Source organism: Ascaphus truei, chromosome 2 (assembly GCF_040206685.1).
Source record: "Ascaphus truei isolate aAscTru1 chromosome 2, aAscTru1.hap1, whole genome shotgun sequence".
NCBI lineage: Eukaryota > Metazoa > Chordata > Amphibia > Anura > Ascaphidae > Ascaphus > Ascaphus truei.
The window spans coordinates 155,901,275-155,927,253 of NC_134484.1; the positions used below are offsets into that span (position 1 = coordinate 155,901,275).

Genomic DNA, 25,979 nt, shown 5'->3' on the forward strand with positions numbered 1-25,979 from the left:
ACAAGCCGAAACCTCAATCAGGCCAAGGGGTCTCAATGTTTTTTTTTCTCCCCCGCAGCGGAGCTCCTATGCGGGACCAAGGAACCAAGATGGCGCCGCTTCATCCAGCGCACACGGCCCCAAGCAACCGGCAATGGGTCGGGACTGGCCCGACGAGAATGTAAGCCCTGAGGAGGGGGTCACCCGTTCTTACATGGAAGAACTAATGGCCTCAATACACGAAAAACTATATAATTCATTGCAAGACGATTTAAAAGCTGTAGCGGCAGAACTTAAACAGGAAATGGCAGGCCTGACTGAACACACCACTGAACGGGAGCACAAAAGGGAGGAGTAACTACAACTACAGGCGGCAGCAGACAATGAAATTTCCCGGTTGGGGATGGAGATCAACTGTTTGAAAGATGCCCAGGAGGACCAAGGCAACCGGGACAGGCGGCAGAATATAAGAATCCGCGGTGTCCCAGAAACGGTTCTCCCTGGCCATCTCCAGGCATATCTGCAGGAATTTTTCGCGACGGTTTGCGGCGACCTGGATGACAAAGACCTAGAAATGGACAGAGCTCATCGTGCGCTGGGTCCGAGGTCGGACAACCCAAAGCGCAGGAGGGACGTGATCGTCCGGCTCCACAGGTATTCTACTAAAGAAAAGATCATTGAGGCCTGCCGCGAAAAAGAACCCATCCACTTCAGGGAAGACCCTCTCCAGGTCTATAGTGATCTATAGTGATCTATCCAAGGGCACGATTAATCGCCGCAGAAAATTAAGACCATTGACCCTCCTCCTGCGGGACAATGAAATAAAGTGCAAATGGGGGTTCCTGTTCAAGCTCACCGCTAACAAGAACGGAAGATACATCAGCATCAGATACCCCGAGGAGATGGCGCAGTTTGCTCGCGCGCTGGGACTAGACCCTCCACATCTTGGAACACTGAGACCTCACACCCCCAGAGATCGGAGAACGAAGACGCATCGGAGAGGCTGGCTGTCCTCAGACAGCTGAAAAATAAATAAAGGCTTTTTCTTCTTTTTTTTTTTTCCCTCCACTTACCGCTCAGCCCTGTTGGCTGTTGTTACCGGCTGGAGCGCGAAAGCACCGGATGACGAACCCAGATGAGACTCCAGGGAGGAGTCGTGGATCGACACTGTGGCCATCTGGTCCCTCGGCGGAGGATCCGCCGGGTGTCGCAAGCCAACTTTTACAACCCAGAGGTTCACCTGGGCGGATGGAGAGTTCCGAGACCCTGCGATGCTGAGTCGGGGAGCTGTCGATCATGGAGCCCCTTTTCCCCCCCTCCCTCCCTCTCTTCGGTGCTTTGGTCTGCCCTCGGCCGAGTGGCAGCGGATGTTGATACCCGGGGTGTGCCGATGAAGAGGGAGTGCGGGACATAGCTGGTCTGTCCAGGAGACGGGGGCCATGGAGGTTTTTCTTTATTTCCAGAGGGGAGGAGGGGTTGGTGGGTTGGAGGCTCTCTCACTTCTGTCCCGGCAAGAGAGGAGACCCCCCCTCCGCGGCCTGGAGAGGCAGCTTGATGTTTTTGGGAGCCCGTGTTTCCCCTCTCTATGGGGGTCGGCCGATACAAGAGGCCCCAGACACAACCCTCCTCCACTTTCCGTTGCGATCTGCAGATCCTCGGCCATCTGAGGTCCCGGTATATTGATCTGCCTATTCGAACCCTGGTCCCGGGCCGCAAAGGAACTCCCTGGGAAGAGAACTGCTGGGCCTGAACCTCAGACGAGACTTGCGCTCCTAAGGTTTTTTCTAGGATATAAGTGGAACCAAGTTAGCAGTTATGGGCACTTATAGACATATGTTTCAACTGATATGTATATTAATCGGCGTTAGATTAACAGTGGTGGGCATCCTTAGGTGCGAGTTATGGTTAATTTGTATAGTTAATGTTTTTGGCAATGTTTAAAAAAAAAAAAAGTTCCTCATACTTTAAGTATTTGGGAGTAAATGTATCGAGGAACTACCAGTCTTTATAACAACACAATTACCCGACCCTTTACAGGAAAATTAAAAACGATCTGGATAAGTGGGAAGGCTACCAGATCTCATGGATCGGGAGAATGATCTCGGTCAAAATGAATATACTCCCCAGATTATTATATTTTTTCCAGACACTCCCAGTCCGTGTGCCCGGCTCGGAATTGAAAAATATCCAGAAAGGGCTGTTTCATTTTATTTGGCAGGGCAAAAGACCCAGGATTGCTAGATCAGTTCTGTTGTCATCAAGAGCGAGGGGAGGTTTAGGAGTCCCAGATATCGCAAGATATTACCAAGCTGCTCAATTAAGACAAGCAGTGGTATGCAATTCCAACCTGGGTCAATATTGCTGGTTAGACATAGTCACACCATGCCAAAAAACCTTCTCTGCCAACCTGCCTTTGGACCTTGAATAGAGATGACATGCAAACACGTACATTTAAATTGGGTGCGATGAGGCATACCTGGGAGGTTTGGATGAAATCCAAACTCAAATTCAAGCTCACGACCAGTAATTCGCAACTCGCCCCAATTTTCAATAACCCGAAATTCTCCCCTGGTTGTGAATCTAAACAATTCGATCAATTTAAATCAAAGGGTATCAGGGCAGTCGCCGACTTATTGAGCCTAGGAAAGTTTCTGAGTTACCAAGGATTAAGAACCAAATATGAAATTTCCGACCTGGATGTGTTCAAATATCTCCAAATTCGGCACTTCACGCAGAAAATTTCACCGAAATTAGAATTCCCCTCCCTCACTAATTTTGAGAAGCTGTGCCGCAACACTGCTCATCAAAAAGGTCTAATAACTAAAATTGATGCTGAAATGGAGATGTCCGCAGACCCTCCTGTTCATGAGTATATGCTCAAATGGGCAGCTGAATTGAACATAGTTATAGACAGAGAGGATTGGGCAAATATATGGTAGTCGGCCTCAGGAACTTCCATATGAACCACAACGAAGGAAAATATTTACAAAATATTATTCCACTGGTATCTTTCCCCAGTGAGAATAAGACAAATCTACCCTCTGGCCTCCGATCAGTGCTGGAGAGGCTGTGGACAAAAGGGAGACATGGCCCACATTTGGTGGACATGTCCAGAGATTCAGAAATATTGGCTTAATGTACAAACAACGATAAAAGAGGTCACGGACCTCACAATACCCATTGATCCACTGACCTACTTGCTGGCCAGGCCAATGGAGAACATTGACCGACCAGTAAGGAAATTAATTTCCTTCATTATTACAGCGGCTAGGTGTGCAGTGGTGGCCTCCTGGAAGAAGGTATCGGCCCCCTACAAGCAAATGGTAAAAAAAAAGTATTAATGAAGTAATGCTCATGGAAAAACTGTCAGCTTTTCTAAAAAGATCTACAACAGCTTTCTATCAAATCTGGGAACCATGGTTGATCTCACAAATAAGGTAGGACCGCCCCAATTGAAAGAGGAGGCGATTCGGGCCACCGAGACGATGGAGGTTAGGTTAGTGTCTGTGGTGGGGTTGGGCCACCCCCCCTTCTTTTCCCTCGGTCACTCCCCTCCCCTTCTTCTCCCCCCCCCCCTCCCTCTCCTGCCCCGTCCTCTCTTCTCCTTTTTTTTTTCTCTTTTTTTTTTGTTCTCTCCTTGTCTCTCGTTTTCCGGTCCATTAAGTGGACCAGAGGCCTCGTCATAAAAGGTGAGGGACTGTTCTGTCCTACTCTATTTTCTTAAATCTAAAAAGTATGAAACTCTGTATTAGGCTAAGGATAAAGTACCATGTTTGTGTAATGTAAATTTGCCTAATAAAAAAATTTGAAACAAAAAAACCCCAAAAGAACCTAAGTAAATTAATGCGTGTTGCATGTTTGAGGTGTAATATAGGTGATTGACATAATTAAAAAAAAACAAATCCTACAAGTATTTTAAATATACATTTTTGGAATTATTAATGTGCCTACAAAAAAACAAAACATATTTATATACCAAGACTGTTTGTAAACTGTTCTCTAGGCAGATACACTGTGATTCCAGACTTTCTTCCCATTTGATGTTTTGTTAAACTAATTATGTTGCCTTTATTTTCCAAAGTGATAATGGGGAAGAACAATAACTACTAGTATAAGTTTTTGTAGAAAAATAGAAACACGTTAATTTTTTATACCAAAAGCAAGGAAGTGAAAAGTTAACTTCAAATTTTAATCTTTTCTTTTACAGCAGCCCCCCTCTTCTCCCCCCTCCCCCCCCGCTCAGCCCCGGCGTCATGTGATGTCATGTTGCCCCCCAGTTGGCGCACCCCTGGCCTACACTACCTGCACTCCTATTAATCGTGTTGCTGCAAGGAAAGACAAAATTCTTGTCTTCCCTGCCAGCGGTCGTGTCATTGTGCTTTGCGCGTTCACACACACGGCGACTGGGGCCTGCCCCCATAGAGGGCTGTGCTCTGGTGTTGCGCGCGCTGCAGTGGCCACCAGGGACTCGGCCTAAGTGACAGGTTTGCAGATCCTACGCTTGTTTCAAAACGGTGAATATAGTGCCACTTGCCTGTGGAGAATACCTTTTAGCTATGCCTAAATATATAACAGTAATATCCTATATTGCCCTCATGTAAAATAAGGGAATGTGTTAGTGTCGGGCTTAGTTAAATGGTGTACAGAGAGGGGTAATTGAACCCTGCTGGCTTTTCTGCATGCATGTTCACTGATTCATTCAGATAACATCGTCAAGTAACCAATGCGGCACAAATTATTTTATTGATGCATTATTTTAAGACACTTATTTTATGCTTTCTGGAGCTGTTGGTACTGTATCTGTGTTTACCATGTTGCATGACTGAGATTTGCGTTTTATGTTCAGTTGGAAGAAACTTACCTCGTTGTATGAGTACCAGGGAAACCAGTGTACTTATAGCAGCAATCTCTCCCCTCCCTCCCTATTTTTAGCCCATGTTTTTTTTCTTCCATGATTGGTACTGTGAGATCCACCATCACTGAACCGTGCTATCATCACTAGCGGACCTGTTGATTCCTGAGATACTGATGACTGAAATGACTGATCTTTTAAAACTCCCTGCAGGGAAAAAAATGGCTGTCAAATCGTGCAAGTCCCGCGGGTCAATAGGGAGCCACAACATCTTCTATTGCGGCTTCCTATTGGACGGCAATTTAAATCGCCAGCAAAAACACAGGCACAGTAACTTCACTTGTGATTTGAGTCGGGTGTTCCCCCTGAATGCGGTTCAGCTCTGGATGCCTCCGGTTCCAATGATATATACATTAGAAAAATTATTACTACAGGGAGTCCTCGCTTTTCCGACAGAATGTGTCCCGCAAACCGGCGTTTGATGCAGGACAGTCAAAGCGTGACCCATAATAACCGGCAGCAGTTTCCTTCGGATACGCGAAAACTGCGGCGGATAATGAGTTTTTGAACTGCATTATGCGCCGACGGAAAGCGGAACATCGGAAAGCGAGTACTACCTGTATTTAAATTTTGTTGTAAGAATTGAAGTGTGGATTCTTTATATAAGTTTGGAATTTGTTTGGAGGGTTGCTGCTTATGGATACTTATTGGTTGTGATAAAAGCAGTTTATGATTTAAAAAAACTAGAACTAGGATATTAACAAAGAACATCAAATATTTTTTTCTCTTACTTTGTTCATCTACCACTTCATGTGCAGCAGCTGTTCGAACAATAGGCTAAGGTTGATGAGGCTGTTTGATCTTGGGTGGGTATGACGTGCCTTCAATAGTATTATCATTTGTGATGCAGGGACAAGTAGAGTGGGCTGATTCACATACAGTCATTTGGCTGTTGTGATGTATACAGTCATTATTCTGCTACTACTTCAGCTACCCAACGATTGAGTTAATATTGAATCAAACTTAGTCTGGTTTTCAATAGCAACCATTGCTGTTTACCATTACTCACATTTTTTACTTTTATTTATGTATTAGTTGCAAAACAGTGAATTGTTGTAAATGTTCAACCTTTGGAACTCGCCCTGCCTCATTAGACATGATGTATTGGGCTTCTCTGCCATGTAATCACAGGAACCACTCAAGTCATAAATGAATATTCAAAATCACGCTCCTATTCACTTCCTCGTGCCCAGATTCAGAAATGAGTTCATTAGCAAGATGTGATGCATTGTAAAGGCTCATTTACATGTTATTACCCAGAATCCCTGGCTGCAGTGGAATCCCCTCTATTCTGTGCCAAAATTATTATTATTATTATTTTTTAAACTGCTTTCAAACAGTGTGTTCTCGGAAGCTGAACTAAAATAAGAAAAGGTGGGGCTGTTCCATCCTACCCCCCTATCAAACTAAGGGTGGGGTGAATTCTCACCACGATAACGATATATTGAGATACATTTGTTAAAATTAAAGACCGAAAATGTTCTATTAAATCTAAATAAACTGTTTTCTCAAAATACATTTTCTTTAGATTTTATTAGAACAAAGAGACCTTCATTCCCAAACCCTTTCCATGTCTGCACTTAACCTTTTCTCCCCTACACTGCTCCCATCACACAGACATCCCCTTCATTCATCCACCCCTCATCCCATCACTATCACCCGAGATACTCCCATTTAATAACACATTTTCCACTTGTAAAGTGTTAATATATTTGTTACGGGAGACCAGGACAAACACACCAGGTATCAACTCGCCTGACAGGATAACAAGGTTAATAAAAGTGAATTTATTTGAAAATAACATCTACAACTGTCAATACAGAAATACACACTCCCAACTGGGTTACTGGGGAATTCCCTGCACGTCTAGGTGCAGGGACCTCCATGAGGGGATTTTCCCAGTTCTTCTCCCACTCCGCAACAGCCAAAAACATAGAACTGATCTTCAGGCCTGGAACCGGCACTGGTACTCTAATTATGAAATAGCCACAGAACTAACTAGGGGCCTCCCTCCCCACCTTTTATACCCCATGCCACAACATGGTTACATGAAGGGAGTGTTAAGGCCAGATGCTAGCCCCTGATTAGTGGGTGAAAATGCAACATAACTTTGGTTACATAAAGAGCTACATGGCAAGGTCACAGGCAACTTGCAACATTTCTCCTGAACACAAATGCATTACTGACAGCTAAGGGCAATGGTGGGCTAAACCTTTATTCAAAGCAGGCAAATCTACCCCTACCGTTACACCCACTTAAGAGGAGGGCTCTAGGGTAGCAACCCCAACGGGTTGATCAACAAGCATGACGCTTGAAGATCAGAGCTTAGCCGGCCCAGATCGTCCTTCCGGGAAAGTTAATTGCCATTGCTGTGCTCACTCCCCTTCTTGTGCTGTATGGTGAAGTCATACTCCTGTAGGGCCAGACTCCACTGTGGCAGCTTGGCATTATGCAGTGAGACCTGCTGCAACCAGCTCAGGGGACTGTGGTCCGTAATGACCATAAAAGGGCGGCCATACACATGTGGCTGGAGTTTCCGGAGGGCCCGTACTATGGCCAAGCACTCCTTGATCGTAGCATAAGCAGTCTCCTGATCTAGTAACTTGCACTGCACAGGTACCAAAGTTAGAGGCACTGGTCTGAATCAGGAACCGCTTGTCATAGTCGGGAGCTGCCAGGATCGGAGTACTTGCCAGGGCAGCCTTGAGGCCGGAGAAGGCACTCTCATACTCCAGTTACCAGGTTACAGTGCGAAGGAGCCACTTTTTAGTCAGGGTTTTGGCTAGGGCACTGTAGTGAGGTACAAACTTGCGGTAATACCTGGCAGTCCCCAGAAATGCTAGCACCTGACTCTTGGTCTTGGGAACCAGCCACCCCACAATGGCTTCCACCTTGGCGGGCTCAGGCTTGAGATGCCCCCCGCCTACCATGTGCCCGAGGTATAAAACCTCTGCTATCCCTATTTTGCACTTGGCTGGCTTTAGCGTAAGGCCGGCCTTCTGGGTGGGGGCTAGGACCGCAGCTACATGGGTAAGGTGATCAGCCCAAGAGTTACTAAATACGCCAGGTCGTCTAAGTATGCCCAGGCATAACCCTGTATTCCCTCCAGCAGGTGATTTGACCAGACCAAAAATTCATACAAGCCACTCAGGGCGTAATGAAGGCTGACTTCTCCTGGGTCAATGGGACCTGCCAGTACTCCCGGCTCAGATCCATGGTGGTCAGTTACCTTGCGCCGGCGAACTCGTCTAACAGCTCATCCATCCGGGGCATGGGATAGGCATCTGACACAGTCTGAGCATTTAACTGCCGGTAGTCCACACAGAATACCGTAGGTTCTGTCCTTTTTGGGGACAAGGACCACAGGCGAGGCCCAGGGACTCTGCTACCTGGTGATCACCCCATCTCCAACATCTCTGCAATTTCCTTCTCCATGCTCCGCTTCACCTCCACAAAAACTCGTTAAGCGGACTTATGGAGGGGCCTCTGGCCACCAATGTTGACAGGATGATCAGTTAGGTGAGTCTGTTCTGGCTTGTCCGCTAACAGACCCCATACCTTCCTAACAACCCTTGCTCCTGCTCCTGTTGGGGAGCGGCAAACTGGGACCTGATGTCTACCGCCACCCGTGGGAATGGTTCCCTGACCACTACCGGTAGCGACCTCGGGGGGGCCTTCACTTGATCGGCTTGCCGCATCACTCGCCAGCAGGTATAACAAGTGCGGCAGAACGCCTATGCTTTCCGAGATACCCCCGGCCAGTTGGAACTCTGAGTCAGCCTGGCTCTCGTACGGGTAACCCCCTGGAGCCCCACTCGCGGGATCACATGTGCTAAGTGTAGCAACTGCCCGGTACTTATACCACCAACTGACATTTGGCTGTCCATGGTCTGTCCGTAGCTGTAGGGCTTTTTCCAGGTATAGGAGTCCATGGCACCACATGATCCGCTCAGATCCGGGCTCGGGTGATGGTTCAGCAACACATTGCCTCATTCTCTCCAAGCTCGGGTCCGTCCGTACGACATTGAATGCCTGACTCTGCTCCTGTCAACTGGCCCTAGTCATACAGTCAGAGATATCAGTCACAGTCAAGGCGGGCTCCGCTCATCTCACCTGGTCAACCTCCTCCGGAACGTCTATGACTGGAGGCTCCAAGGAGCGATGGATTCAGGGTTGGGACCCTGAGCAAAAGCTTATGCTGGGTTGGGATCCCGGCGACTTTGGTTTCGAGTCACTGTGGGCACAGCTACGGCATCGTCCTGATAGCTGCAACAGAGCCGACCCAGGTCATTGTACAGCAGCATTGAAGTCGGGCAATTTGCCCGCATCACGGATGCCTTGGCCTGTGCCTCAATTTAGGAACACACGGGATACTTGGAGGGATTTGCTGCCCCATCTGCTAGTCACCCTCATCCCCTCCCTGGGTAAAAGGTGCTCTGACCCAATCATATCAGGCTGAATCAGAGTAACAGCAGTGCCAGAATCCAGCATAATGGCGGTCATCCGGTCCCAATCGTTCACCGGTTGGAGGTGCTTGATCTGGGTTGGTTGTTGCGACTGGCATTGGGAACGTAGGTGTGGGTGCTGGGTCATTTGGGCTGCCTATCCAGCCACAGCCCGTGCTGCTGAGGTACATTGCCCAACCCCTGCACTCTTGGGACAGTCACATTTCATGTGCCCCATCTGGTTGCACTTGAAGAACTACCGATATGGGCAAACTCGGGGGGGGGGGTGAGGGGGGGGCACCAGATGCTGGGGCTGCTGTGGCTGGCCACCAGGAGCTTGCGCTGCTTTGGCCGGGATCAGGCTGTCGGGCCGGAAAGGCACTGCAAGGTTAAGGAACACTGGGGGCCTTCTTCGGAGTTTGGGACATTTGGCCACAAAGTCATCTGCCAAGGCATCCGCTTGCCTCACGCTGGCTGGTTTGCGGTCATGACCCACTCGCACCTCGGGCAAGCATTTTGGCAGGATTTTTCAACAATCAAGAATTGTCAAAATCTGTGTTTAATTAATTTTAAAAAATGTCATAAAGGGTGGAAGTGATGGAAACAGTGTAGGGGAGAAAGGGTGTGAAGAGCAGACATCGAACAGGGGGGGGGGCAGTTAAAGGGTCCCAGTTGATATTAAGCATGGTTGAGTGCCCCAAGGGAGGGGGGTAAAGAGGGGAGGGGGTTTAGTGACCGAGGGTGAGAGGAAGGGGTTATGTCCCATGGGTGGGGGGGGAGATGAGACAAAGGTGTTTAGGGTCCCAGGGAGGAAGGCATTAAAGGCCCCAGGGGGAGATCGAGAACGGGGTTAAGTGAACCATGGGAGGGTGAGGAAAGGGATAAATGCCCCAGAGGGGAGGGGGTTAAAGGTCTGGGGGTAGAGGGACAGGTTAAGTGCCCCAGGAGGAAGAGGGTTAACAAAAGGAAACTGCAGAGTTCCTACCTTTCACTGCTTTCGGCTGCTCTGATGCTCTCTCCCTATGCTGCCAGAAGCTCTCCGTCGGAATTGGCATTCAGAGGCAGGGAGGGACACTCGTGGAGAGAGAGACAGCACAGCGGCAGCGGCAAAGCTGCTCTCGCTGAACTGGCATCCCGAAATATCGCGACCATAGAATCTCCCTGTGTGCAGATATGGGAGTTTGTTATGGTGATATTTTTGTATGTTACCCAAACCTAATCAGACACTTGTTCTTTTCTTTATACTCGGAGGAAAAAATACTCTGCTCTGGATTCCTTCTTGGATCACAAAACCCCAGCAAGCTCTTTTTGGGAACCCCTGAGCCCCCACAAAATATATATATATGTAGATGTGTCAAAAAGGAGTGTTATTGAGTGTGGCATATGTATACAACAGACGACAGAGAAGCCCAATGCTACCTCCAACATGACAAAAATACACAGTAACATACTTATATATTCTCTTGAAAAAGGGTCATTTAATAGAGGTATATTAGTATTTTATCTGATAGTGTTAGGACTTGCGAACAGGGTCTGGTCGTTGCTCGCAAGCTTACAATGCTTTGGTCAAAGGGTTAAACTAAATGACCCTTTTTCAAGAGAATATATAAGTATTTTACTGTATTTTTGTCTTGTTGGATGTAGCATTGGGCTTCTCTGTCATCTGTTCCTTATTGGATCCCCTGGATCACCTGACCATCCGTGATAATGCTCACTTCCCCGAAACGTTGCCCCCCCACCCCCTTTTTTTTTCTTTCTTGTTTTTAGTAGATGCCCCACAGAGTTATTTCCACTTTTTGGTAGTGGACAGCTTTCCTTTTGTGTTTTTTTTTTTGTTTGTTTTTTGTCTTATCCATGTTTCATTTAATTTCCTTCCCCTCCCTCTTCCTTTTTTTTCTCCCTATTTTGTGCGCACTTTTCCCCCTGCCTCTTCCATTATTTCCTACAGTGGTGTGTAAGTATAATTCTTTTTGGATTCATGTACTCTGTTTATGCTTGTGCAGACTTACGATTGAAGTTATGGATATGTGTAATCCTTTGTACTATGCACATGTACTTTTTATGCATGTGTAATTAAAATCATTATTTTTTTTTTTTTCATTTATTGATATTCTCAACAACAAAAAATTGAGATCCATTTGCGTCTGATTTTTTTTTTGTCCTACCAAGGACATTGTTTATTGAAATGTTTAGTTGGGGCAATACGGAGAGGGAGTGGTTCAGTGAGTAAAGACACTGACTGGCACAGGGGAGTCTGGTTCAATTCCCGGTGCCGGCTCCTTGTGACCTTGGGCAAGTCACTTTATCTCCCTGTGCTTAAGGCACCAAAAACATAGATTGTAAGATCCACGGGGCAGGGACCCATGCCTGCAAAATGTCTCTGTAAAGTGCTGCGTAAAACTAGCTAAAGAACATGCTAAATAAAAATAGTTTTTTGGTACAGATATAGTAGAATAATATTTGTGGAGTATAAATTAGGCTGTTGTGATTTTGTTCTTATGTTACGCAATTTATGTATGCTATGTTACTTTTATGTTTGATCAAACGTTTGGGGGCAGGTCCTCAGAAGTCCATGAATGTTTCGTTAAGTGCTAGCAGCATCTTCAAAGCTCCGTAACGATGTATTAAGTTCTGTATTTAGCCGTAACGAACCCCTGTAACGGATGTTCGTGCTAATGATCTGCAAAAGAGGTCATTGCTAAAGGTGGTGTTACACCCAACTCACAACCAGACCCATAACTAGGTATTTTAAAGGGTTTGGATAAGTGTAATACTGTCTCTTTCTTAAACTTTTTTTTTTTTCTTTCTTTTTTTTAAATTAAACACATATTCAAGGTCTGCATGGAAGTAACGCCACCTTTGGGTAAGACCGGTTTAACGCCATGAGATTTGAAGCTAACACAAGGCAGTGCTAACTTCATATGGTGTTAAGCCTATGCTAACAAGATCACAAACCGCTGTTGGTTTTGTGTGGATTCCTGTTAAACTCCGGGAAGATAATGGACGTTACCTATTTAGGTAACGTCATGTTAATAGCCCAGGTCTAATGAATTTCTGAGGATCTACCACATGGAAATCTCTTTAATATTTTTTTTACAATGGTAATATTAATTACTAGGAAATGGCGATTGTATGCTTTTGACTTTTTCTACGTCTTTATTTCCCATAAAAACAGAGATGACATTGAAAATACTCAACAAGCCATACGTACAGAGTTTGCTTCAAGCTAAAGCCCATCACCACAGGTGAAAAAATGCACTTGTCATTGACATGGGGTAAGTGCATTTTTCATTGTGGCGAAAGGTGAAAATACACTGACTGTCCGCTGATGTGTGTGTGTGGTGTGTGTGTGTGTGTGTGTATCTATCTATATATATAGATAGATACACACACACACACACACACACACACATCTCTGCAAGAGTTGTTGCCCATGTCTGCTGTCAACTGCTCAGCATCTCCCCCTCGCCCTTCATGCCGCGGCCTGTGTTCCTCCTCACTTCCTTCCATTCATGCTTCTCAAGTTTACAAAACTGGAAGGGGCTGAGAGGCACCTCGGATCATTACTTTGAGTGGAGAGAGGGAGGAAAGAGATGAATGGCTGATGCACTGCACACTCTGGAAGCGGTTTCAGCTTGGCTTTTTCACATTTAGAGTACTCTTAAATATATGCTGGTCTCTTCATAACAGATATGGTTAAGAGTGTAACTCTCCCCCCCTTACTGTTAAAATACATAGTTTTTGAAGTGAAACTTCTTTCGTGGCACCTAGTCCTGATAGAGCAAAACTGGATAGATGGGGGGCGAAATGTGAAACGGAAGTGACGTCACCTAATGGACGCCGCTCCGCTCACACGTCCCCTGTCCCTTGTCACATGCGGCGGTGGCGACAGCCGCCGGCGCCGCTCCTAATCGCCGCCGCACCCCCACACACACACCCCCCCACACACACCCCCCCACACACCCGGCTGCTGACATATGCGGCGCGCCGCCGCTCCTAACGGCCCAACTGTTCCACGACCGCTGCCATGCCGCGCATGCGCAGTTGTGATGGCGCCGCTGACGGACGACACACATGCGCAGAAGCGGCTGGCAGCGGCGTCGTCCCACCCACACGCTCCTCACGGCGCCATTCAGCCTTCCACTGCCGCGGGCGGTCGCGGGACTCTTGCGCCCGCAGGAAGCTGTGGCACACGGCGCAAACCCGGGCGCAACCCGCGCGGCACAGGGCCTTGGTCACTCATGCCCGTGCCAGGCGCATGTACCCCGCGGGAGGTGTGTGTGCGCAGATTGCGTGCGGGGTGTGTGTGTGCAGATTGCGTGCGGGGTGTGTGTCTCTGGGTGTGTGTCTGTGTGTGTGCGCGCGCGCTCAGAATTTGCATAAGGGGGGGGGGAGAGGTGGTGCGCAATGTTACACCCCGCCCCTGGCTCCAGTTGGACACATACACACTGACTGACCCACCCACACCCCCCCGCACACTGACTGACCCACCCATACCCCCCCGCACACTGACTGACCCACCCATACCCCCCCGCACACTGACTGACCCACCCATACCCCCCCGCACACTGACTGACCCACCCACACCCCCCCGCACACTGACTGACCCCCCCACACCTCCCCGCACACTGACTGACCCACCCACACCCCCCCGCACACTGACTGACCCACCCCCCCCGCACACTGACTGACCCACCCACCCCCCCCGCACACTGACTGATCCACCCCCCCCCGCACACTGACTGACCCCCCCCCCCCCCCCCCGCACACTGACTGACCCCCCCCCCCCCCCGCACACTGACTGACCCATGCACCCCCCCCGCACACTGACTGACCCATGCACACTGACTGACCCACCCACCCCCCCGCACACTGACTGACCCACCCCCCCCCCCGCACACTGACTGACCCACCCACCCCCCCCCCCGCACACTGACTGACCCACCCACCCCCCGCACACACCCCCGCACACTGACTGACCCACCCACCCCCCCGCACACTGACTGACCCCCCCACCCCCCCCGCACACTGACTGAAGCACACTGACTGACCCACGCACCCCCCCGCACACTGACTGACCCACCCACACACCCCCGCACACTGACTGACCCACCCATACCCCCCCGCACACTGACTGACCCACCCACACACCCCCGCACACTGACTGACCCACCCACACCCCCCCGCACACTGACTGACCCCCCCACACCTCCCCGCACACTGACTGACCCACCCACACCCCCCCGCACACTGACTCACCCACCCCCCCCCCGCACACTGACTGACCCACCCACCCCCCCCCGCACACTGACTGACCCACCCACCCCCCCCGCACACTGACTGACCCACCAACCCCCCCCCCGCACACTGACTGACCTACCCACCCCCGCACACTGACTGACCCACCCACCCCCCCACACACTGACTAACCCACCCACCCCCCGCACACTGACTGACCCACCCACACCCCCCCACACACTGACTGACCCACCCACCCCCCCGCACACTGACTGACCCCCCCACCCCCCCCGCACACTGACTGACCCACGCACCCCCCCCGCACACTGACTGACCCACCCACACCCCCCCGCACACTGACTGACCCACCCACACACCCCCGCACACTGACTGACCCACCCAAACCCCCCCGCACACTGACTGACCCACCCACACCCCCCCGCACACTGACTGACCCACCCCCACCCCCCCGCACACTGACTGACCCACCCCCACGCACACTGACTGAAGCGCACACTGACTGACCCACCCCCACACACACTGACTGACCCACCCCCACACACACACTGACTAACCCACCCACACCCCCCCGCACACTGACTGACCCACCCACACCCCCCGCACACTGACTAACCCCCCCCCCCCCCCCGCACACTGACTGACCCACCCAAACCCCCCCGCACACTGACTGACCCACCCACACCCCCCCGCACACTGACTGACCCACCCCCACCCCCCCGCACACTGACTGACCCACCCCCACGCACACTGACTGAAGCGCACACTGACTGACCCACCCCCACACACACACTGACTGACCCACCCACACCCCCCCGCACACTGACTGAAGCACACTGACTAACCCCCCCACCCCCCCCCGCACACTGACTGACCCACCCACACCCCCCCACACACTGACTGACCCACCCACACCCCCCCACACTGACTGACCCACCCACACCCCCCCGCACACTGACTGACCCACCCACACCCCCCCACACTGACTGACCCACCCACACCCCCCCGCACACTGACTGACCCACCCACACCCCCCCGCACACTGACTGACCCCCCCACACCCCCCCGCACACTGACTGACCCACCCACACCCCCCCGCACACCTACTGACCCACCCACCCACCCCGCACACTGACTGACCCACCCACCCCCCGCACACTGACTGACCCACCCACCCCCCGCACACTGACTGACCCACCCACCCCCCCGCACACTGACTGACCCACCCACCCCCCCGCACACTGACTGACCCACCCACCCCCCCCGCACACTGACTGAAGCACACTGACTGAAGCACACTGACTGACCCACGCACCCCCCCGCACACTGACTGACCCACCCACACCCCCCCGCACACTGACTGACCCACCCACACACCCCCGCACACTGAATGACCCACCCAAACCCCCCCGCACACTGACTGACCCACCCACACACCCCCGCACACTGACTGACCCACCCCCACCCCCCCGCACACTGACTGACCCACCCCCACGCACACTGACTGAAGCGCACACTGACTGACCCACCCCCACACACACTGACTGACCCACCCACACCCCCCCGCACACTGACTGACCCACCCACACCCCCCGCACACTGACTGACCCAACACACTGACTGACCCCCCCCCCCGCACACTGACTGAAGCGCACACTGACTGACCCACCCCCACACACACTGACTGACCCACCCACACCCCCCCGCACACTGACTGACCCCCCCCCCCGCACACTGACTGACCCACCCACACACACACTGACTGACCCACCCACACACCCCCACACTGACTGACCCACCCACACACCCCCACACTGACTGACCCACCCACACCCCCCCACACACTGACTGACCCACCCACACCCCCCCCCGCACACTGACTGACCCACCCACACCCCCCCGCACACTGACTGACCCACCCACACACCCCCGCACACTGACTGACCCACCCCCCCCCCCGCACACTGACTGACCCCCCCACCCCCCCCGCACACTGACTGACCCCCCCACCCCCCCCGCACACTGACTGACCCACCCCCACACACACTGACTGACCCACCCCCACACACACTGACTGACCCACCCACACCCCCCCACACTGACTGAAACACACACCCCCCACACACACACACCCACACACCCCCCACACACACACACCCCCCACACACACACCCCACACATCCCCCCCCCCACACACACACACTGACTCACATACAATCCCCTGCAGACGCACTTACCAGAACTCCCTCCTACTGTCTCTGTACGTTCTCCCTACCTACCAATTAGACTGTAAGCTCCTCGGAGCAGGGACTCCTCTTCCTTAATGTCTAAAGCACTTATTCCCATGATCTGTTATTTATATTATCTGTTATTTATTGGATTACCACATGTATTACTGCTGTGAAGCGCTATGTACATTAATGGCGCTATATAAATAAAGACATACAATACAATACACACACACTGACCCACCCTGACTGACACACACACACACACACACACACACACACACACACACACACACACACACACACACACACACACACACACACGCACTGACTGACACACATACACACACTGACTGACACACATACACACACACACACACATACACACACACACACTGACTGACACACACACTGACTCACATACACACACACTGACCCACCCTGACTGACACACACACACACGCACGCACTGACTGACACATACACACACGCACTGACTGACACACACACACACACACGCACTGACTGACACACACACACACACACACGCACTGACTGACACACACACACGCACTGACTGACACACATACACACACTGACTGACACACACAAACACACACACACTGACTGACACAGATACACACACACTGACACACACACTGACACACACACACACACACACACTGACACACTGACACACACACACACACACACACACACACACACACACTGACTGACGCAGATACACATACACACTGACAGACACAGACACACACACACTGACTGAGACACATACACACAAGGAATTCACACTTGGTGCAAATAGCTAATACAGGGGATGTGTGCCGAGCACGCGCATTATAAGTCAAATTTTTTGCGTTTTGTCACTGAAATTGTATTTTGCTTTTTAATTAAAATATCACCAATACAAATACAATTTCTGTGACAAAAGTCAAAGAAGTTTCACTTACTATGCGCGTGCACAGCACACACAGCTTTTTTTTTTGTTCATGCAGCCTTTCAGCACCCTTTATTTGGTGCTTGTGTCGGTGATTATCTTCTTTCAGTTTATGCCGCAGTACTTCTCCAGAGACTCTGAATGTCTAAATGTGCATGCTTTGAAGTGCTTTTCAGTTGACGTTTCTTCTCTCGTAGAAGTAATACGAATTATTTCAATTGTAATAAAACAATAGGTAACGCACAATCAACCAAATTGTTTAAAACAAGCATAATTGGTTCATTTTAAATTGAGCCTGGTGTGGATAAATAAAAGGAACAAGAAAATAAGAGAAGCTTTAGGTTTGTGTGTTTTTATTGTATGTGAAATGTGTTATTTAGCTACTGCATGCATGTGTAGTTGGCATTCATGTTAGCTGTTCATTTTGCTTTTGAAACCTGCTGTTTGTAGTCTGACCCCGTGTATCATTGCTGGCCAACTCCAGTCCTCAAGGGCCACCGATACCCCGGGTTTTCAGGATATCCCTGCTTCACCACGTGAAGTTGGCCACCCCTGTCTTACTGTACATCCTTAACTGTTAATGCTCTAAGCCTGAATTTTAATTCATTTGACACATTCTTCCCTTTGGTCCTTCTCTATTTAATGTGTCAAATTCATATGCATCTGATTCTGTGTAATCTTGCCTGTGCTAAGCCTCCGTAACCATAATAAAAAGTAATGTGATGCCCATAGTGCGCAATTCACAGCTTTCAATTCAGATAATTGGTAGGGTTAAGATACAACGTTCGAATCATACCAGATTTGATGCAGTTACAATTTGTTCTACAGCTTTACAGTACGTTGGGTTACTAAGCATATGTGTCATTACCACCAGTGGAATTCTCTGGCAGGATTCCCTGCATGATCACATTAAAAAAATAATGGTCTTTTAGAGTTACTTTCTATATTGTGACTGGACTGAGATCTCCATATACGCATTAATACATGAATTTCACAAGATCAAACATATCCCTATACAAAAAAGTTCACAATCCCCTATTCCATCCCTCACCCCCTCCCCTACCCTCCTTGTTTTCCCTTACCTCCTCTCCCTCCCTCATTTCTTTTTGCCTTTTACACTTAGTGTGCTATTTGGATACCATTTGTGGTTTTACTTGATAGACTAGAACAGTATAATTGTCTATTGCAAAATTGCCATATTTTGTAATAATAAGTTTTTTCAATCAGTAAAATGTACACTTTTTTTGCATAAAATTCAGTGTTGTTTACATTGATAATTTCTATTGAGTGCTGGAAACACTCTATGTCCTCTATTTGGGATGTGAGTGAGAGCAGATGTCTATATGGCTGGTTCCAGGATTAGGAGAGATTTCTGAATCAGTAGGAAGGAGTAGAGAGAGGGGGTGTGAATAGACATGCGCTTTCATTAAACCCCTTTTATGAAGACGGGCTAGCAAATCGTACAGAGATTCCGACAAGGTGCGGGATAAAAATGCAGGGAGGGGGGAGCGGGCCCTGCGCATGCGCGCCGGAACCGCGGGGAATCGCCACCATTTTTTTTTTTACGGTTTTTTTTTTACATTTATTTATTAAATTCATCGCGGGCCGCACAGAGAGGCCAGGCGGGCCGTATGTTGTGCAGGCCTGATCTAGAGTGCTTTTAGTTGGTGAAGTTAGTTGAAGGGTAGATCTTATCGCACTGTATCACTTTTATTCAGCTATTCTGTTGCATCACATTGTGTGCCAGCTGCTTATTTTATAACTTCCTACCTTAAACTAAAACGATTTTTCTTCGTGCCCCTCAATACTAGTGTTTTTTTTATTATTATTATTATTATTATTATTATTACTTACATTTTTTATTAATCATTTTTCCAAAAGTAAAAGGGGTACAAAAAGAAAAAAGGAAGGGAACAATACAATGGTACAGTATTGCAAATAGTCTGATTACACTTTGGGAAGGGAGGAGAGTAAGGGAAGGGGGAATGCTAGTGTTTTATACATTTAGGGAGCTATAAAACCTGAATCTAAAATAAAATTGTGATCTCCTTTTCTCTCCGTCCCTCCGATGCCAGTAGAAGCCTATTGAATTAAACCGTGCTCAGTTGGGGTATGACGAAACTGTTAATGAATTCTGTTCTATCCGCTCTTTTAAGGCTCCATGTTCTTTTCCTCACATCGGCACTGCGTGTGCATTTTTGCATTTAATATTGCAGGCTATGCTTGCTTGCATGATTTTTATCTCCTGCCATTTAGATGGCTTGATAGTTACTTGCTTTACTTTTAGGCCAGTGGTGAACAAACATAAAATAGTTATGAGCCAGCATATTTGTAAAACACGAGAGGGGGGGTGCCCTTTCTCTCCTCCCCCTCCCCCCCCCCCCCCCACTCCCCGTCTCAGTGTTTATTGAGAGCAGGGCTGGGCAGAGTCCTGAAGCGCTCCGACTCACTCCCGCCCTCAGCCTTTTCAGGCCATTTCCACCAACTCTGTGCTCCCCCCGAATGCCACATAAAGCCCAACCACAAAGCAGCACCGGGCATAAAAGCTTACTGGGGAACGCTGTTGCCAGTCGTTACAATGACTAACAGGCGCCAGGGTTTATGTTTTAGGCGGCCAGGATTTTTGAGTGGATTAGCAATAAATGTTAATTCACTGCAGGCTTGCAGTGTCATGCGTAACATCACAGATTGTAGATGGTTGTATCCTGGCTCGTGCTGAAAATCTGAATTATTTTAGATTTACATTTTGCAGTTCTTTTTATTCACGCTGCAGTCCCATGTCACCATTCTTTCGCCCTTTGGCTGCCCCAAGACGTAGCCACATCTGAAATTGACACAGTAGCACAGTACTGTACACATTACAATTCATCCATTTTATTGCAAACGAAGAAACAGAATCCATGAAATTCAAACAAAACATCTGCGATAAGTGCGGGTGCCTGGGGCGATTGGCTGCGTTCATGCTGCGTGGGGAGCAGCAGAGAACTCAAAATCGGTGCCGAGATGTGTTCAAATAACGGCCGCTTCATCAGTACCAAGGTGGGACAGTACATGCTATCACAGTCACTCCAATTACATGACAAATTGTATCAAGTTGAGGTCTGGTTACACATTTTACAGCAGACTGGAGGAGGGCCATGGGGACTGCTATTTGTAAGACACACTTCCGCTAATCTCACAAAATAAACATGTATACATTTCTTCCAAAACCTCTTTTTATTCACGCTGCAGTCCCATGTCACCATTCTTTCGCCCTTTGGCTGCCCCAAGACGTAGCCACATCATGCCCGCGGCGTCCTTGTTTTCCCTGGGGGGATCGGGCCAGGAGCACAGGAATCTGTTGGGAAGGGAAATTGAAGAGGACGCTCCATCCATTTCCGGGTTCAGGGTCGCCATGATCACGTGATCGCTGGGAGGAGTGGTCACGTTATTGCCAGAGGGTTAAAGAAAAGCGGGGGAAAAGTAACTGTTTGCTTCACGGATTATTCATTTTATTAATTCTTGTCAATTACAAAGAGTTTGCGTTAATTTCCTTTTTTTTCTTTAAAGAATGTTGACAAACGGGACTGCACCCGTAATATTTGTTTTGAAAAATCTATATTGTTTAATCAATACAAAATTAATCAATGCAGTGAATTTGCACAAGTGCATATATAAATCTTAATTTAATTGAAAAGCGAAGGTAAAAAAACAATGTGCATCAGAGCTAATTCTTCTGTCAGGAAAAAAAAAAAAACAATAATAAAAAAAAATATATATATAATGGAAATATTACAGTATGCTCATTTGCATGTCTTAGTCAGGTCTGCAACCCCGCCTTTCACCATTATCACTCAGCACTTCCACTGCAGCAAGGGATTCTGGGAAATGACATGCAAATGAGCACACCGTGCCACCTTTTGTCTCAAGACCACATTACATGGTTAAACCCTTACTATATATATATTATATATTTCTTACGTGATCCACTCCTGGTATATACTCTGAATAATTAATAATGTTGCTATTTGCCTATCTGAAGGGGTGGTATGTCAAATGACTACATTTTATGGGTATACACTGCTGAGTAGACATTGGCTCTGAATATGTATCGTTTTTGTAACAGGGCACCAAGGAGAGAACTATTTTGGTAGATTGCACATAAATTTTTCTCCTGGGCTTCTACAGTAGCTAAAAATTTGAATGTAAAAGGGGCTGCATCTAAATCTTGTTCTGTGTGCAGTTATGCTGAACAAGGAATCCTGGCACTGTAGAAGTTGTGTTTGTAAAGCTATATGTTATACTTTAGGAAGCAGAATAGGGGTCAATAGGGAATATATACTGTAATCTACAAGGAAGCAAACATTGCAATTTTTATTTAAGTATTGCAGCAGGCATCCACTACCACATATGATTTCTGTTAATACTATACAAACCTTTTTGTACAGTTGCCTTTTTTATTAAATGAGCTCCCCAACCTATTTTATCTTTTTTTATACTTTTAACTTTTTCATCTTTACCACATTTTTTCCTGAAATAGTCAATGCAAAATCGAATTTTAAGGATTAACTTGCCCTTTGTGAATATTTTGGAGAACTGCTTTTTAAACTCCCTTCTGAACATTACAACTTTGGACGTGTACCAGGATTCTAACATTTAGCGCCTGGTGTCTGTTGCAACATTGACTGACCTGTCAGTCACCACTGTGACCAGTCGTGGCCGTAACCAACTGGTTAGCTAGTGCTCAGCCACTTAGTGTGGAGTGCAAGTGGAGGAGTATTGGAGAGCAGGCAGGCGCGAGGGCTGGGAGATGATGCGAGGCAGAGAACTCCAGGAACTCTGCCTACCCCTGCTCTTGATGTCAGTGACCGGGGGAGTGTGCCTGTGTGTGTCAGATGTCACAGTTCTCAAATAATCATTAACGCCTGTTTTGGACACACCATTTCTGGGCTGTAAAATGAGACTGTGCCCTTGAGCAGGGGTGCACAAACTAGGGGGCGTGAGTTTTTATGGGGGCGTGTTGGTTACAGAGCCCTGCGCTCTTCTCCAGGGCATTTAAATTAAATGCCGGGGAGCGTGTACAAGACCGCTAATTTCCCTTACCTGGTCTCCGGTGCCTTCTAGGGACGCATCGCCATGGTAACGTGGCGTAAAAACGTGCGGGGTCACATGATGCTGCGTTGCCATGGCCGTGTTGCAATGTCGTGACCTCAGAAGACGCTGGACACCAGGTTAGGGGGGATGCCCTAGAGCAGCGGTGCGCAAAGTGGGGGGCGCGACTCCCAGGGGGGGCGGGAGATTGTGCTGGGGGGGCGCGGGCAGTTGCAGAGTCCCCGCGCTCTTCCCCCAGGCATTTAAATTAAATGCCGGGGGATCGCGTGAGGCCCCTGCAACTGTTTACTTACCGGGATTCAGCCGTCTGTGTTGCGTCACCATGGCAACGCGGCGTCAATAGACGCCGCGGCACCATGTGACCTGACGTCACACGCCCACGCAGCGTCATCTGACGCAGCTGAAGGAAGGCTGGGGGGCGCGAGAGCCGGGGCAGAGAGACAGGGGGGCGCAGCTCAAAAAGTTTGCGCTCCCCTGCCCTAGAGTACTCTTAAGTATGATACACTGTTTTCACACCCGAATCAGGGATATCTGCCTTTGAGTTGAATAGCAGATATCGCAGATTCTGGAGCTATACATACAGCGGTTTGAGCTTTGTTGTGTGTGTGTCTGTGTCTGTGTCTGTGTCTGTGTCTGTGTCTGTGTCTGTGTCTGTGTGTATATTAGTGCACTGATGGTGAAAATCAGTTTCCACTCAATTACTCTCTTCCCACTTCTGCATTGCAACCACATAGTTACATTTAAGAATGCCTTATACACAATTTGTCACCTTTCCTTTTTAAACGGCTACTCTTACAGTCTGAGAGAAGTGAAAGGCATGAGGAAGGAAGCATTAATTATAGCTTTTGTAACAGATTGTGTAGGTATCATTTAATGGAGCATGTTTGTCTGGCATATAAATTACAATTGATAAGAACAAAAGCCATGAATCTCTACACAGTGCTTTAGTTACGTTGCAGATGGGATTGTTCTTTTCTGCTATTTATAAAATTCCATCATTTATGTCACCAAAACTTATTTTAAAAGCCAGATTCGCCTTCCCCATAGCTGCAGCAAAAAAAGCATTTTTCCACAGCCCTGGGGAAGGGGAGAGCCGCTAGCAGCTGCAGAAAGTCAATTTATTTTTTATTTCCCCTCACGCAGCGTTAATTCCCTGGCACTCACAAAAACAATATTTTGCTTCTTTGGGATTGAAGAGAGATTTTTTTATTTTCCTTTAATGGGGGAGTGTTTCTTAGGCTGTGCTTATAGTGCCATAGTCGGCGACAGCGATGCGATGGTGATGGCACTCTGTGGCCGCTGGAAAAATCATATCGACTTGACTTCCAGCGAACGCGACATAGGCGTCGCTTCAACTATAAGCGCACGCGACAGCGACAATACATTTTGTTTGTTTTGCCGCGACATTGCGTTTCCGTCACTTTAAGCCCAGCCTTAATCAAGTGGTTCCTCTACACTTAACCTGCCCTGTTCCTGCCAGAGGGAGAATAGAAGAGTGACTGCAGTTAAAGCTCCTGCTCAGTACACTGACCTCATACAGAAGGGAATCCCGCCCCTCTCGTGTTTGTGTTTCACATGTTTACAAGATAACGTAATGAAATGGAAAAATACTTGTCGGTGACTTTTGTAAAAGATGTCAATTGTCTAGGTAGAACTCCTTGAATATGTCACTGCCATTGGTTTTTTTTTCTGGTCCGCTGCTAAACCTCTTTGCCCCCTTCTAGCTCCATTTAACATCATCCAGTCTACAAAGGAAATACTACTTTTTATTTTATTTATTTTTTTAAAGAGAATATTAGGGGCAGATGCCACATAGGAGCCCATCAAACCGAGAATGTAGCGTGGCATATAAATAATTAACACATCACTCCTCCCTGTAAGCTCAAAACCCAGACCCACCACACCATATATATTTATGTTAAAAAGGAATGCTACTGAGTTTGTGACAATTTATAAACAAAAGACAGAGGCCCCAATTCTTCCAATATGGCGAATCATATAGTTAAATACTTGTCTGTTTTTCTTTTATATGTAAGGGTCACTTAGTTAGACCCTTTGACCAAAGCCTGTATAAGCCCTTTGACCAAAGCCTGTGTAAGCTTGCAGACCCCATCAAGGTTTGCCCTCTTTTTCTACAAGTATGAACACTATCTCTGCAAACGTTCTCTTCACCTCTCTAATATGAGGAAAAGTCTTAATAGACTGGTCATTCACAGCTGCATCTCAGGTCTTGCTAGTTGAGGCTGGGCAGGGCAAGCTTGGAAACAGGAAGGAGGGGTCACAGACCTCCAAACAATTGTTTAACAATTCAAATCTACAATCTCCGCAAGTCCTGAGATGTAGCTGTGAATGACCGGTCTATTAAGACTTCTTCCTCATATTAGAGAGGTGAAGAGAACGTTTGCAGAGATAGTGTTAGGACCTGCAGATAAAGAGGGCATAACTTGACAGTGTCTGCATGCTTACACATGTTTTGGCCAAAGAATTTAACTCAATGACCCTCACACTGACCCTCACAAAAACAGATCAGTATTTAACTATATGATTTGTCATTTTGGAAAAATTGGGGCCTCGTCTTTGTTTATAGAAATAATTCAATTTATGTTTTATCCAAATAGAGAGACCATTGAAAGGCTGAGCTTCTTCTTTTTTTTTGAGGGAAGTGTGTTGGCACTTTCTTTTCTAACATGAAATTTTTTAAACTGTATAATTGCACATCGTTAGTCACAGACTGTACAGTGTGCGAAGAACAGGGACTGAGGCATTTTTTTTAATTGGAGTTAAACATATTGTAATGTATCCTTCTTAGCGCTGGAAGGAGTAATACATTTGCAAGGTTAAACAAAAAAAGGTTGCATCAAGCATTTAGGGAAAACTTTCACACTTCATGCTAACATACTTTCTTCTTGCAGATGGGTAAAGATCTTTATATGACAGTGTCTAGCATATTTCTTTTAAGTTCGGAATTTACTTAAGACATTTCTTAGAACAGCTAACGCTAAGTAAATTATTTTAAAGTTTTGTCAAAATAAAAGTCTAAGCATAAATCCTCCAATCCTGCTAATTCTCTATTGAAAAACTGTTTTATTGCCATTGTACCTGTTGTCTTA

At 47.9% G+C, this 25,979-nt stretch overlaps 1 protein-coding gene across 1 annotated transcript in view; it reads left to right on the forward strand.

Moving 5' to 3' along the window:
* The window catches only part of SOCS6 (suppressor of cytokine signaling 6), a 49,042-nt gene that overhangs the window by 20,354 nt on the left and 2,709 nt on the right, over positions 1-25,979 (forward strand). The window lies entirely within an intron of this gene.